The sequence below is a fragment of the Channa argus genome, chromosome 3, assembly GCF_033026475.1.
Source record: "Channa argus isolate prfri chromosome 3, Channa argus male v1.0, whole genome shotgun sequence".
NCBI classification, from domain to species: Eukaryota; Metazoa; Chordata; class Actinopteri; order Anabantiformes; family Channidae; genus Channa; species Channa argus.
In genome coordinates this window covers 29,195,998-29,211,859 of record NC_090199.1, presented here as the reverse complement: position 1 = coordinate 29,211,859, position 15,862 = coordinate 29,195,998, and the positions used below count along the sequence as shown (strand labels likewise).

The 15,862-nt window shown below is 38.7% G+C and overlaps 1 protein-coding gene across 12 annotated transcripts in view; it reads left to right on the top strand.

The window, feature by feature from the left end:
* Positions 1 to 15,862, top strand: part of LOC137124082 (teneurin-3) — a 379,316-nt gene that overhangs the window by 128,392 nt on the left and 235,062 nt on the right. The window contains exon 1 of one of the 12 annotated variants that reach the window (XM_067498735.1): positions 11,424 to 11,442. The exons of the other annotated variants lie outside the window; for them this stretch is intronic. The gene's annotated coding sequence lies outside the window, so the exon portion shown is untranslated. Of the gene's footprint in view, positions 1 to 11,423; positions 11,443 to 15,862 lie in introns of those variants that run through there. 12 annotated transcript variants of the gene reach the window in all.

The following is a 15,862-nucleotide window of genomic DNA, read 5'->3' as shown; positions in this document are numbered from 1 at the left end:
TAAAGCAGAAAAACAGATGAATTCACCTAAACTGTTCACAATCATTTGCACACACATATCAACTTACAACACACACACAGATGAAGACACAAATATTGTATGTCTGATCATATTAGTTTTTCTTAAAGTTCACATCTCTGCATGTTTAATTACCTCTTTTGTTTGTGTGTCTTCTGGTTTTGTAAAGGTGGGTTTTGTAAAAGCTAGATTTTTTTTTAATTTAATGTGATCATTTACTGGTAAAGCAGCACTAGTGAGTGTCTGTGTGTGTCTTAACACACTGTTCAAATAGAGCTTTTCTGCTTTATTGTTCCCCAGCGAGTGGATGAAATTGACTTGTCACAATTTGTTACTTTGTTCCATCCGTCGATCCCTCCATGTCTACTCAAGTCCCATAGTCCCTGATGTAGTTACACTACAATATACTGGCAACTGATGAAATCTGTGTTTGGTTCCCTCTTTAGGTATTTATATGTACACTTTATGTGTTTAACAAAGAAACACAAGGGGCGGGGCAAATGCTAAGCCACCAATTAAAGTAACATGCATGTTGTCTTTGGACTGTGGGAGGTAACTACAGTAACTTCTTGGACATTTACATTTACATCTAGTACATTTTTGTTCATGGCATTAGTCTGATATCGTGTTCACACATAAGCATGTCCAGTACATTTTTGAGACGTGTGTCATGCAACCAATATGCTCCAATTTTAATCAGTGATCTGTCTACACTGCCTAGTCAGCTTGTGTGTTAATCAAAAACTAACCAAGGTTTTTCTACAGAAAACAGAGAAACACATCAAGTAAACACAGATAAAACAATAATCTAGCTTTGTTACATAAATATCATTTCTATACACTGCCCACAGTATTTTTTATCCGAAGCTTCTTCATGAGACGAATAAAAACAGAAAGATGCCTTACGCACTTATAATACCATTGTTGTTTTGTTGGATTTTTGAACAGTAGCTCTCTCTTACCCAGTGAGTTCCTGTAGGCTCATTCAAACTCTTTGTAAACAAAACACTTTTTATGTGAACATATGGATAAAAACATGAGATTCATGCTGGACTCTGAATGCTGCACATGCTACGAATATTCTGTACAGTGTTTTTTTTCCAGTCTACAGCATGAATGCATGCTGTTGTTGATGTTTTGTTCAGAGTGGACAGGAATAATACAATGATTTGAGTTTATTAGGTAAACTAAAATTGTCATTGTAACTTATAAATAAAACTAAATATCCTACCTAAGTGCAGGGTTTTTTAATGTCGAATAGTTGGACATTTAGTGCAAAGCATTAATGTTATGTTATTGTAAGTATGTAAGTATGTGTATGTAATGTTATTAAGGCTTAGGATTTTCTTATCATATTTTTTCACTTTTTGTACTTTTTTGTGACAGAATATTTTTATAATCCTTTCAGCTGAGTAGAACACATCTAAAGCAGCTCTTTGATTTCCATTAACAGATGGTTAGATTGAAGCCTCAGTTGTAGAAATTATGTTTGGTGAATTGAAGCTGGATTTACTGTAATTTTGAACAGGATTAAACACAAACTATAGCAATGGAAAAACAGTGCTACCCCCGTTAAGTGTTCCAATAATACAGATGTATAATAAAATGGACTAAAATAATTTTCATTTGCGCTCGATGCGTTCAGCTGTATCCTGGGACTTCATGTTCATTGAACCATATTAATGGGCTTGTCAGTTAAGAACCCAACTAAAGCAAGGCACCAAGGCATAATGAATGAATCACCGATCTATTGCAGAAATTTAGATCTGTCCCTATTCACTAGAATAGTCTACACACCCCTCTCCTGCTCTAATTAGCTTCTCAGCTTCCCACTAGTATGTCTTCATAGGCTTAAATTGCGCAGTGAGGACCTGTCATTGGTCTCTGTGGTTTTCATAAAGGCACAACACAAGCGCAGATACACACCCATTCTTCTGTGCAACTGCACATATTCACACTGTTGTAAGAATAGACTAAAGGCACTGTTTGCAATTTCCTGGCTTTCTGCATAAAGTGGTTATGAATGTGTGATGTTAACCAGAGTCACAAATATCAACAAACACAATGTCTATGCTAATATTGCCTAAACAGCCATGATCTGTCATGTATTTATTGAATGAACCCACTAAACATATAAAAGTGATACTGTAAAGACAATGGTGTTTTAATAACGTGTTAAAACGTTGGTAGCATTAACCTTAAGCAAGTGCTTCCTGTTTGTTTCTTCCCTCTGGGAATAGAAAGAAACCTTTGTTTTAACTTTATCCGTTTTTACTTCAAGCTCACTTATTCCAAAACCTTTTATCCATCTGCATTTTATCCATCTGCATTGAGAACCACTTTAAATGTGCATTTGAGCTCTGGTGGGTAACTTAGGTTCAAACAGTAAATGAGTCTATATACAAATCACAATCCTGTGCGTTTCCAAAGTTTCCAAATCCCTGTGGGTAATTGTTAGGCAGTGTGCCCTCCATCAGTATGACCTACCCCCATCACAGTTTGCTCAATGGAAATGTGTGCCTCAAGTTTATGTCCTGTAGGATAAAATACAACAGTGGTCACATGAACAACAAATAATATGTAGGTGTAAGGAACTAGTTTTAGAGTTGGACCCAATAAGACACTTGACACAACAGCTCAGTTAAGATATTAATAAAAGTAATAAAATTGAAGAAAGGGTACGGGAACGTTGGGAGGAGTGTCCACTGGGGAAGATGTAGCTAATGTGACCTTCAAGTTGGTTTTTGATGAACCAATATAAACGGATAATGATCTAGGATTAGAACATCCAGCATTACCCATTTGATCTTGGACCTGTTAAGCCACATACAAGCTGGCCTGCTATTACACAAGTACTATTTTAAAGCTCACCTGCAGTTTCCTAAAAATAATCAGTACAGCTAAATTCTTAAACAATTTCAATATTAAATGCTCTCTAACCCCCCTAAAAAACACAGCAAAAGTATTTTCTTAAAAACTTGCCATATATTTCTTCAAATGCTTTTCATAGTCTTCCTATAGGTAGGTGCACAAACACTTAAGGATGCAAGCTTTTCTGGTATATGTGAGTTTCATGTGGGATCAAATGGTAAAATATAAGACAAAAAAATACAGTGTTGGCACAGCTTAAAGAGTATTTTATAGGGGGAAATTGCAGTAATCCATCTGTCTTTCCATCTGGATGTGGCAAGTTTTATTTAAAAAAACACAACAGAAACCTTAGAAATGGTAAGCATAACCATTTTTTTTTCCTCTTGTTCCCCCACCTTTGAACCTATATCTCCATCAATCTTAGCAAGTATCAATCAAGTTCATTGAATAATGTATATAGTAGTGGTACAGTGGAAATCAGCATCAACTCCTTTAATCTTAAAAACATTAACAATGCATATGTCATCAATTGGTATTGTCAGCCTTGTCAGATAAGTCAGACTTCGACCCAAAAGCACACAAACAGGCAGAGGTGGAGAAATGAAGAAACTTTAATATGACAGTCAGACGACAGGCGGCGACAGGCAACAGAGTCAGGCTGATAAAAACTAAAAGCACCTCACAATGAGTCATAGTAATGCTAAATAAGTAAACAACCAAAAGCACCTCATAGGGTGAGGCGTAAAGCTACGACCTGTGAATTTACTGGAAAAGGCAGGGACACAGGACGCCCAATCTAAATGAGAAAATATTAAACAGACAGAGCAAAAACAAGACAGGCTGCCCCTGAGTGCAAACAGTGTAGGCCAGAGTACAGTGAAAAGGGAGTAATACAGACAGGCAGGATGGTCAAGAGCAGAACAAAACACAAAAACTGACTGTAGACTGATAATCTGAACCCAGAAGCAGAAGGGGATACCTAAGATGCACCAACTCTGTGTGTTTGCATTTGCACGCTTTAAAAAGATCCACAAAAATCAGCCTCAAGTGCAGGCAGCTGTGACACCCTCCACAGCTCTGGACCAGGGTGCAGCGGCAGCAGGGAGGGAGACTGGCTACCGTGCACAGATATAGATGGGGTTAGAGGAACAATAATCAAACTAGACAAACACATCTTGACATAACCCCCCTCCTCTACATCCAGATGTGCGATGGGGCTGGTCAGGGCGATCCCGGTGAGACTGAATCATCAAGTCTCAACCACAACCCTGCCAGTCCTCCAACTAGTGCAGTCCCTGGCACCTTCTCCTGGAGGTGAGGAGCTGGTTAACTGATTAGATAAGTCCTGGAGGAGGGTTATGAGGAGTGGGCTGAGTGGGCTTTGCTGGAAAGGCTTTAACTTGGACCTGTGGAAAACAAAGATGTATTGTAGGGAGGTGGAATCCTCGGTTCAACAGCAACAGGATTCATAATTCTGGTGACAGTAAAGCGACATAGGAAATGGGGCTGCAGCTTCCTTGCCCCATCCTTGAGGGGCACATCCTGTAAGGACAGCCACACCTTGACTCACCTGGTACTCCCGAGCAGGAGTGCAACGTCTATTGGGGGACAGGCAGATCCGTTCTGTCATTTCAGCAAGGTAGAGCTGAATTTCCTCTAAGTGCGCTGGCAATGGCACGAAGACTTGGGACAAGAAGGAGCTGACCTCCTCTCCTGGTGGGGGGGAAGGGGTGGTGGTAGGCAACATGCAGTCTGGAAAGGGGAGTTACCAGATGAAATGACTAGGGACTTATGGGCGTATTTTGTCCAGGTGCCGGGTTTATTAGAGCACAACGCTCAGAGGGTGATCTCAGAGTCCTGGATAAATTGTTCTACCTGGCCGTCGGTCTGGGGGTGGAAACCAGAGCTTAGGCTGAAAGAGACTCCATAGAGCTTGCAAAACTGCCTCCAAAAGCTAGCCACAAACTCTGGACCCTGTCAGACATAAAGATCAGCAGGAGTTCATGTAAACGGAACAAATGTTTATTTAGGAGTAGGACACCACCTTGGCTAAAGGACGGTTAGGCAGGGCCACAACATGAGCTAGCTTAGAGAAGCTGTCAACAAGGGTCAGAATAATTGATTTACCTTGAGATGGAGGGAGCCCGATGATAAACTCTATAGCAATGTGGGACCATGGCTGGGAAGGTACAGGTAGAGGCTGCGCCCATCTTTACACTTGTGCAGACTGGACAGTCTGCCACAAAGGTCTTAACATCATGGGACACTGTGGGCCACCAGGCATGGAACAGGGCCACCTGTTCTTCCGGAGAAGCACAACCTGTCAAAAAACAGAGCCCACCTATCCTGACAAGGGTTGAGCTTCTTAGCAGTTATGATATACTCAAGTTTTTGTGGTCTGTGTAAACAAGGAATGGTTGTTCAGCTCCCTCCAGCCAGTGGTACCACGCCAATTTGACTCTTAATAGGTCCCTGTTCCCTATGCCACCCCCACCCTAGAGTGTGATGCATCTACCTCCACAATAAACTGTTGGGTTTAACTGTTGACTTGGAGGGGTCCGCACCAAGATGGGAGCAGCAGAGAAGCGTTGCTTCAGTTCTGAAAATGCCTCATCAGCACTTTCATCTCAGACAAACGTACCTTGGCAGAGGTGAGTCTTTGCAGCAGTGCAGCTATGCCATTGTAGCCCCGTATAAAGCGCTGGTAGAAATTTGTGAAGCTGAGGAAGTGATGGAGCTGCTTGTGTCCTGCAGGGACCGGCCACTCAAGGAGCGCTCTGACCTTGCCTTTGTTCATCCTGATGGCCCCTGGGGAGACAACAAAGCTGAGAAATGTGGTCTGGTTGGTATGGAACTCACACGTCTCAGCCTTGACATAAAGCTGGTTCTCCATGAGTCACTGCCGGACAGCTCTGACATGTTGCACATGGCTCACTGGGACTGGGGAGAATATAGGAATATTATCCAAATAAAAAATATGGACTGATTGATCATGCCTTTGAGTAGGTCATTAATCAGGTTCTATAAGACAGCAGGAGCATTGAAAAGGCCAAAAGGCAACACCAAGTATATAAAGTGCTTGCTGGGAGTGTTAAATGCTGTCTCCAACTCATCTCCTTCTCTAATGTGCACCAGGTGGAAGATCCTACATGGTAAAAAATATTAGCTCCCTTTAGAAAGTCAAAAGCAGTATGTAAGAGAGGTGGAGGATAAGTAATCCTCACAGTAAGCCAGTTGAATCTACAATAGTCAATCCAGTGATGGAGTTCTCTGAGTCCTCTGCTTTGTTTCAGGGTGAATACCACCAAACAAACAAAGGTGCTGGGCAGGGGGTGGGTAGGTAACCATAGAGATGGTCTCACACCTGAGAGGTGTGAATGACAATTTAATTTAAATATGAATAAAAACCCTGAAACCTCTGCAGGCAATTGGGCTGGTTCTACTATTGTGCTACTTTTTCACTACGATCAAATCCACTGCACTGCTCCATTGTTGTGTTGCAACCTTGCGAGTATGTTACAAAGAGATTTACTAAAAGTGAAAAATCATTTTAAATTTGGATAAGAAGCAGATTTACTGATTTTCTGCTTGTAAGAGACATTAAGCATGGTGTTAACCGGAATCAGCTGAGAGTAGAAACCTCCCTCACATGTATTTGTTACAGCAGCTCCTGTTCGTGGCTGAGGAGATTAAGTTTTTATAGGGTTAAATAGTCTAAGGTTAAATGTAAATAAGGTTAAAGAGTTCCAAAATATAAACGTATCTCTCAGAGTTATTGTTACACTGGTGATGATGCTGTGTACCTGTATACTGGGTTCGATGAGTCAAAGACTGTAACTGCTGTTTTTCAGGGGAAAAATATTGAAGATGAATTTGCACTTTTATTAACATCTAAGAGACAGTTTCTACTTGTCCAAGTGTGTCTCTGAAAACATGGAAACAGGTACCCAGCTGTAAAACCTCTGTCCTTTAAAGAGGGGGAAAAACACAAATACAGAAAATACTGTAATTCTGATTCTATCCAGTATCCTAAAATCTGTCTTAATGAACAAATACATTTTACTCTCTTTCCTCCTGTTCTGTAACCACCTAGTCATATTATTCATCGTTGTACCAGTAAACTATTTAAGGCGCAGTTTGTTCTGTGTTCTCATCACATTTTTCTTGTTTAGGATGAATATAATCAGAGTTAAACAGCGCTAAAACTATTCGCATCACCAATTTAATTAATTAAAATTTTATCAATTCTTTTATTTGTCCTTGGTTACTTTTTTCCAGGGCATGATTCAAATAACTTCAGCCTGATGAAGATAAAAAACACCAGCACGCTACAGTAATTCCCAGGTAAAACCAGTTTTTACTTGGGAATACAAAATAAGATTTAAACTGAACAGCATTAGATCGATGTGATACAGTGATACACCACCACATATAAGCCTAATTTTTTTATGATGAGGGGCTTTGAATGAAAAAAAGAGAGAGTAAAGTGCATGTGGTCTGAAATCAGCCACATAAACACTGAAAGAAGTCATCCTGTCTGAACAGTAATTATCTATGGGATTGCTTGATAAAGTCAGATTAACTACAACATATTTAGGTTACTTTAAACTTCATGTTTGAAAAAGTTTGCTGTTCTCATGCCTCTTTAATATCACTGGATATACGTTCTTCTCCAGTACCTTGTTTTTGTACAGTAATACTGGTACGGTACAATGCGGTAGGGACTATTAAGGGCGTATGCAGTGGGTGCTGTAACTGTCAATGTGTAAGCTGCACACCTCCTGAAGACCATTTACTGAAACCAAATGCCATCCTGCGGGACAAGAGTCGAGCAATCGGATGACAAACGCACGTGGCAGAGACCTACATTATCAATGGCTCCATCTGTACACTAACATGTTCATAGCAATTAGTGCGTAGCCAATAAGCTTGTACGAACTGTTCCTGAATGAGCAGTGATGCTGTCCAGTCGAGCTGAAGAGTAAGTTTGACTTCACGTGACCTGCCTGCTTCCTCTCTACTGAGAGGCTAAGCTCTGTCCTCGCTCTTACAGAGATTTGTCTTTACTTTATTACAGTAATAAACCTCACTTCATACATGCTTAGCTGAGTGTAAGCTGAGCAACACGTACAGACGTTTTATGTTATAACACGCAACAACCACAGGCAGTTGCAGCAAAACTGGCCAATTGTTGTGTCAGAGAACATTCTTTCTTATGCATCTGTAGATTAGACCTGAACAATGTTCAAAAGGAATTTTAGACCATGCTTCCATACAGAACTGCTTTAGCTTAGCTACATTCTTACGGCGTCTGGCATGAAAGGCTCTTTCGAGGTCATTCCATACTTTGGGTTTGATCTGGACTGGGACACTGGAAAATGTGTCTCTTTTGTGGATTTATTTTGATGTTTAGAGTCTTTGTCCCAGCTCCTTCTAAGCTTTAGCAGCTAATGCTAGAGTTAAATTAACCTTTACAATAGCTTGATAAACTCAAATTCATTTTCCTGTTGCAAATGTCAAGTGGTCCAGGTCCAGAGGTGTCAAAACAGCCCTAATTCATGATGCTCCCCCCACCTTACTTAATTGTTGGGAGGATGTTTTCATTTTGGTACGTGGTTCTATTTTTACATCATTCATAGTGCTGTTTGTCCTTCCCAAGCAATTCTACCTTTGTTTCATTTGAATCATGAACAGAGATGTTAACCAACTCCAATGAATTATTCATGTCTTTAGCTGTTACTCTAGAGTTCTTTTTTACCTCATTGAGCATTCTGCTCTGTGCCGTTAAAGTGATTTTGGCTGGGTGCCCACTTCTATGGAGAGTAGCCACAGAACCATACCATATCCATTTATAGACAATATGTCTTTCAGATTACTCTGTAACCCTTTCTAGCGACATGCAAATCAACCACTCTTTGAGATCTTTTTTGGAAGGCATTTCTCACATCAGCTGCTGCTGCTTGTGAATAGCACAGTGAAACATAGTTCTAAACAACACTTCCAATGAAGTTTCATTAACTGAACCATAAGTTTGCTAGCATCTGACTCAAGTTGACATTTAGTGACAACGGAAACCCAGTGTTACCAATACTTTTTCCACCATCACCATATGCTTTCTTTCTAGAAAATATTTGCAGTGTTGGAGCACACAGGGCATCACAACTTGCTATCCAAAAGCCTGTGTAGAGTACACATGCTCACTTCTCTCATCAAGTGGTATTAATGTTGTGGCTAATCAGTGCAGCTTTTCATTACAGCTAAACTAGACACACACAAACTTTAACAAGGAGCATGTGTGGAGCTCTCTTCAGTCCAAATCAAATCGATATGTTTTGAAATAAAAATTGACTCATTTGTCTAGTTGCTTAGGAGCAAGTCAAACCCCCAAAGACTAAGTAGAACCCTTTTTCTTTTTCTAGTTTAACACATTTAATATTTAACATGATCCGTCATGTTAAATGTGTAAAAGAAAAGTTTTCTTTTTTTTTCAAGAATCTTGTGACCTCTTGTAACATTTTATGTTGTTATTACACAATTTATTTCACAAAATTAACATATGTCCTAAAACAGGGAAAACGGCAAAAAAATCAACAATAACTAATGCTTGTGTTGACATATAGAAAACTGGGCCTATTATCATTTTTGAAGTCATGGGAGGATGCAGCTTATTTGCCAATTCATAGAAATGGCTTTCAAGAAACAGCCACCTACTTTATCTCCCAAACAGGAAATAAAAATAAATAAATAAATAAAGTGTTAAAATCCAGGTCATTATTGTCACTCACAGAGTCTTAAAAATGTCTTTTTTAAGTCCCCAAAATAATTTTTTATCATACTGTGTGGGTGGAATGTAATACGCCAGAGCCCTGGACCAGATCTGGTTTTAATAAAAGATCAATATCACACTCATGCGTCATCATGATGTAAATTTTTATTGCCAAATTGACAATAGTGAACATGTTCCTTACGAATGAGGTAGGCCTCTCATGAACAATCTGTTGTGGCCATGCATTCCTCATTTATCCCTGAGGTAAATTACAAACCGTAAATGGTAGTTACTCCATAATTTATTTGTTCCCTGATTATCTGACCTTTACTTACCCTACTGTAGATTTGCTGAGCAGTTAGGGTACCAGTAGTTTCTCATTTATAGTATGGTTGCAAAGTTTTGTCTGAATTCCCAATTAATTTCTTCATAACACACACAATACACAACCACTCAGCTATTGAGCTGCTGTTGTATATCAATAGAAATTACAAAAAATGCAAAAGTTTGAATTTAATTTCAAATTATCTAATGATGAAACAACATTTGCAGATAAAAAAAAGGTTTTACTGTTCTTTAAGATCATCCTCCGATAAAATATGAAAGAGTATTCTGTTTGTACTATTACCAAAAAACGACAAAGACCCATCTTACTGCTTGTCAACATCTAGGAACAGTAGTGAATGTGACAACATGACAAACTATTTAGAGCCCTCAGATTTTGTGCAAACCTGACCCATAAAGACCCGTCTTACTGCTTGTCAACATCTAGGAACAGTAGTGAATGTGACAATATGACAAACTATTTAGAGCCCTTAGACTTTAAGGAACCATATAGGGGTGATGTATGGTTAACAAAATACAGTACTTTTACACGAGTGATAGTGACGGCATTGTGGCTCCATTATAAGGAATGGCAGCTGCCATTTATTTACAAGGGGTGCGATTTCAACAGACACCTGCCTACTTATGTGCTGGTCCTACTTTAGAAATCAATATAGAGATCTGTATGAGAGGTTTGGTACAAATTAGGTTTTTGTTTTGTTGGATCCTTTAGTTGTTGGACGGGGAGTTGTTTTTTTGCCATTTTGAATTAAGGGGATGCAAACTTCACCCAACTGCATATTCTTCCCACACTCTCTTTGCACATCACCCCCCATTTATACATCTGGCCACAGGATTAAATGAACAATAAATTGTGTGTAAACTACAGTTGTATCATATGAGTTCAGTGCAAGTCTTATGTGTTATGTTAGCTCAATGTGCCAAAAACACTGTAATAACATTTGGATGTAGTAACTGTCTTCTGTGCTTAGAATAGGATGACAGAACCCCTCTACATTAAGATAAGTATTGGAGCATTTTCCTATTAAACAAATATCTAGAAATGTTGCACTGGAGCTTTTAAATTAAAGGGCATAGAAAAGTAAATAATGACCAGATGATCATGAAACATGAAACATCTGCCAGCACTTGTGGTTTATACTCAGGATAATTAACAATCATTCAGGAACTTATGACTAAGAATTAATTAATTACCAGGCTGTTTCTCTTTTGTCCCTCTGTATTGTGTCATCTAACACTTTTCCCCTGTTTTTGCATGTGTAACATAGTTGCTGGCTCTGATCACAGATAACCTTCTTGATGTCTGCTCACCGACTCTATCCGACAAACTTGCAATGTGTGTGTGTGTCTGTGTGTGGAGTGGGTGTCCAGATGCTGAAACCAGATGCTGTCCTTCAGACTGCAGGCGCCTAGGATAGTGACAGGGAGCGGACACACACAAGGTTATCACACACACATGCACAGTATTCCACGTAGTCCATGTCACATTTTATACTATAGCTTTAATCAGCACTATCATCGCAAAGTTTTTTTTCATGTAAGATAGTAACATTACATTTACATTAAATAATTTTAACAAGATCGTTAAAGATCTTCAAAAATCAAACGACCAATCAACCAATCAATAACAACATCAATTTTCATAATTACTCTGTTAACTAGACAATATAGAATGACTTGAAGGCCATGAAACATATTTTACAGTGATTGCAGTATGTGCTGCTGTGGTATATACAGTATATAATATTTACCAGATTTACCATAACCATTGCACGTAACTTCAGACAGAGGCTAAGTCACAACACAAAGTTAAAAATGTTTCAGGTGAATTACATTTTACAATACCCCATTAATTTAAATATGGTGGCCAAAACTTTAGAACCACTACAGTGTGAATTTGGCTCAGGAGGTAGATGAGGTTGGTGGTTTGATCCCCGGCTCCTCTTGTCACATGTTGAAGTGTCCTTGAGCAACACACTGAACCCCAACTTAAAAAGCCAGGAGTAAGTGTTGGCCAGCTGCATAGCAGATCCCCCATCAGTATGTGTGTGTGATTGAGTGTGAATGGGTGAATGAGAAGCATTGTAAAGCGTTACAGGTATAAAAGCACTGTATAAGTTCAGATCATTTACAATTCATTCAGTCATTATATTCGTTCATTATAGAGGCTAATAGTGGTCCCAGAGGAGGGGCCAGGGTTGGGTGCGATTTAAGCAGGGTGGCAGGCAGTGCAGGGAGTGTAGGCATGCTGATCCAAGGCTTAGTAAGCCATTTACCATCTTGTTGTAATGCACTGCATTATGAGTCTACTACCCACTTTGACCTCAATAATAAACATATTTATTTAATTACACATTAATTAATTAATTACCTTTCTGACAGTTTAACCCAAAAAACTGAGAAATTATAACCTTGTAAAAGGTGGTAGTATAAAGCACACAAATAAAATAAGTAAACCAAAACATAAACATTCAATCACATATATTACAGTGAGTCTAAGCACCAATTACAATATTGTATGCATTCAATAAATACTGGTTGTTTTTTCTTTTCAATGGCAGATATTAGTTTTGAAACATTTCATGCTTTTCATGATCAAGATAAAGATCCCTCCTGTAGGCCACTTCATCCCCGCCAGTGATCCCTCCTATCACTCAGGTGTCGTCTGCAAACTTCAGGATGATGTTGTCCTTGTGGGAGGCAACACATATGTGACCATTGCATAAAGGATGGGGGTGAGAACACAACCCTGTGGGGTGCCAATGTTTGTAATGGTGGTTGTTGAGGTCCTATTTCCAATGTGGACAGACTGCCAGTCAGGAAGTCTAGGAGCCAGTCTCAGAGTGTGGGGTGTAGTCCAAGTGTAAGCAGTTTGTGGGTGAGTTTATGGGGAATGTCTGCGTTGAATGCTAAGCTGAAGTTGATAAAGAGCATCCTGATGTAGGTGCCCTTATCTACCAGGTGGGAGAGGAAAATATGGAGAGCTGCAGCAATGGCATCTGAGGTGGATATGTTGGGCCAGTATTTGTACTGCAGGGGATCCAATGTGTCCAGTATGCTGCTTTGAATCTGGGCCAGCACCACTTTCTCAAAACACGTCATAATGATTGGAGTGAGTGCTACTGGCCTCTAGTCACTCAAGCAGGTCGTGGGGTTCTTTTTTGGACTGAAGATAATGGTTGTGGTCTTAAAAATCATCCTTTTGCTACTTATTTCTGTACCTGTTAAATATTTCTAAACCTATTTTTCCTACAGCCTTGAGAGGAAGTTTCTAAGTTGTATAATAATTTTTAAATTCAGAGTAAAGGTAGAAAAATAAAACAATACACTGTGTGAGGCAATACTTGACCATCACCCTCAAGGCCATGCAACTTAAGAAAGCACCTGCATGTAGACAAAACACAACCAAATTAGGCCTGGTACGCACAGAATTTTCAAATCTTAAGTGATTTTTATAATGTAGGAGACCACAGGTATTAGGACAGATATAACCTTTTTTTTATCTAGAATCACACACCACATATTTGGTGTCTCTAATAGGTTTTAAAGTGGTGATTCTAGGGAATTGGGATATAACAGAAACCTGCTTGGCAAAACATAACTTCAGAACAAAACAAACAGGTGGTCTGTCATGGTGAACTACCATGCCAGCTAGTAGCACTTAGTGGGCTGTTTCATACCAAGAAAACAAAAGCAGAGAAAAAACAGTGAAATAATTCGTAGCTGAGAAAATTGAGCCAGTGCTGGATATATATTTTGCAGGGTGAGCTGAAGAGGAGTTAAAAGTTTTCTTAGTGACACGTGAAAGCCCCTGCTGCAAGTAAACATAAGTTTGGTTCTGTTGCAGTTCCGTTCGCACTACAGGATTACAAGTCGTACAGTAACATTGAACATGTTACTTGATATTTACAATCTTGCTCTCATTGGAAGTCTGAAGATCGGATCAGAAACCCTCTCACACTACAGAATCATTTGGGCAAATAGTTTTAATAATTTAATAATTTTTTAATTCAAACCATCATATTTATGCAATACACGAAATGTAGGCATATATATATATATATATATATATATATATATATATATATATATATATATATATATATATATATATATATATATATATATATATATATAGGTCAATTTATCCTTTGATTCATTCCAAAAACAAGGTGCAGTGGGATGTAATCTAAACATTAAGTAGGTTCTCTACAAATTGATTTACCTTTTAGGTTTAGTTGCTTAGGAACCTTTTAGGAGACACGGTGACTGATCATGTATGAACGTAATCTAATCTCATCATCACCAATGTTAGGGAGAAAGGTTGGAGACAGTTTAGAAGTTATTTTGCTACCTGGTCAGGAATCAGTCTCTGCCACCTTTGTGTGCTTCAGAAGTCACGCTCTCTGCTATTTGTTTGTCCTAGAGAAGTCATTCAATAAACCATTTTTAAATCTATTTCAGCCACAATCTTCCTCCACTCATAACCAATCTTACTCCTGATGAAACATTTTTGTGAGCACACCACACCTACCATATTTTATAATTCTATTTCTCTTTATAAAATGTATTCAAAAGTTACTATGCACACAATTTAGACATGATGTACAGTACAGCAGATGCAGTTCACTCCTCTACAGGTTTGTGATATTACCATTTGTGTCTGAACGTATGAAGTATTACCACAGATGGTAGCAAAGGGTTAAATGGCATAATTGTAACTTTACTGTTTGTTGTATTTGATTGAGAAGATGATTTATTTCTTTTTACCATCTTATTATGTAAAGAGTGTGTTTGTCTTGCCTTTGCTATCATTAGCTTTGATTATGTGTAGGGTGTGTCCTTGTTTGTTTTCCCTCTTGTTTGATTCATCATTAACCCTTGAGCTAATCAGGAGATAAAAACAAAACTTTTTTTAAAAACCACACTTACTGTATATGTCTAGAAAGTTTTACAGATAACCAGCTGTGCTTCAGAAGAACTATTCTAAACAAGATAATATACTGTACACATCGATGTCCATTCTACTGAATGTTTTAATTTACATTTTTAGAACATTTTAAGAGACCAGAGTTGTATGTTTTAACGTCTGGTAGGTTTAGCTTTTTTTAATACTGATTGCTTTGCCACGTCATTCAATATGTGTAAACAACAATGTTTCATATGCATTGATTTTGCAATTGAGTGTATTCATTCATTTGTTTAACCAAGCAGTCACTCCACAGCACAGCGAATGTTCACTGTCCAACGAGTTAATTTAAAATAGTTTCCAATATGTGTGTCAAGGTTATGGGTGAACTTTGGTGAACTTTGTATTAAAAGCCAGAGCCTTTGTTAAATGAATAGGTTTATTTTATGGGAAAGTGAGAAATGGAACAAAGAAAAAGAAAGAAGCCCTCAACAGGTTCCCACAATAGTCACAAATAAATATTAGATTCAGTATTAGACTATTAGTGACTTTTGGCTGAAACTGAGTATTAGATTCACACATGAAGATTAAGAAACAAAGTACTCTAATCCACACAGATGTGAAAATTAAAGTTTAATGGATTGCTGGGGATGCATGATTGTAGATAAAAAACTGGTGATGAATGACACAGCAAGACAACAAGATGGGACAGTAATGTACTTCTAGCGTTGTGGAAAGCCCACCGATCACCAGGTATTGTGGAAGGATGGACAGATGGATGGATAGATGGCTGTAAAATGAAGAACTACAGTAAAGGATGTTTGTGTGTGTGCACACGCGCATGCGTGCACGTGTGTGTGTGTGTAAGGGTGCTGATAGAAGCAATTCCTTGCGCACCTCAGAGTCATAAATATGGAAGAGGAACAGTGCGGCTCAGCCAACCCTCCTACGAG